This window comes from Puntigrus tetrazona, chromosome 17, assembly GCF_018831695.1.
Source record: "Puntigrus tetrazona isolate hp1 chromosome 17, ASM1883169v1, whole genome shotgun sequence".
NCBI classification, from domain to species: domain Eukaryota; kingdom Metazoa; phylum Chordata; class Actinopteri; order Cypriniformes; family Cyprinidae; genus Puntigrus; species Puntigrus tetrazona.
The window spans coordinates 12,020,800-12,021,333 of NC_056715.1; positions in this window are offsets into that span (position 1 = coordinate 12,020,800).

Here is a 534-nt window from a genome sequence, read left to right on the forward strand (position 1 = left end):
CTGGGCGGCGGCCTCCTCCGTCGAATCCCTGGAGCGAGTGGATCTGGTGGCGGTGGTCTTATCGTCTGCCGGCTCGGTGCTGCTCTTCACCGGAGGCTCTCTCTTACGAGGCGTCTGGTTCTTGGCTCCGCTCTGATTTTCTGCTTCCTCCTCCTCCTCCTCCTCCTCCTCCTCCTTCTTCTTCTTCTTCTTCTTCTTCTTCGTCCGGTCTTTCGGTTTCAGTCGACTCTCTGACAGTCGTTTCTCCAGCGCTGCTTTCTGTCGCAAACACAAAAAGCACTTTTATAACATCTCCCGTCAGCTCACGTTAACATTCAAGTTATTGGGGACTTTTATGTGTCATCTTTTGCCTTATTGTAATGTTTTCGTCAGCTGTTTGGACTCCCGTTCTGACGGCACCCATTCACATCCATTCCTGAGTGATGCATTTCTCCAGATTTGCTAAAGATTTTATTTTCTGGGTGAAATACTTCAATAAATGTAAGTCTGATTCAGCAAACTGGTGTTTAAAAGTTTGTTTTCGCCATAACAGCA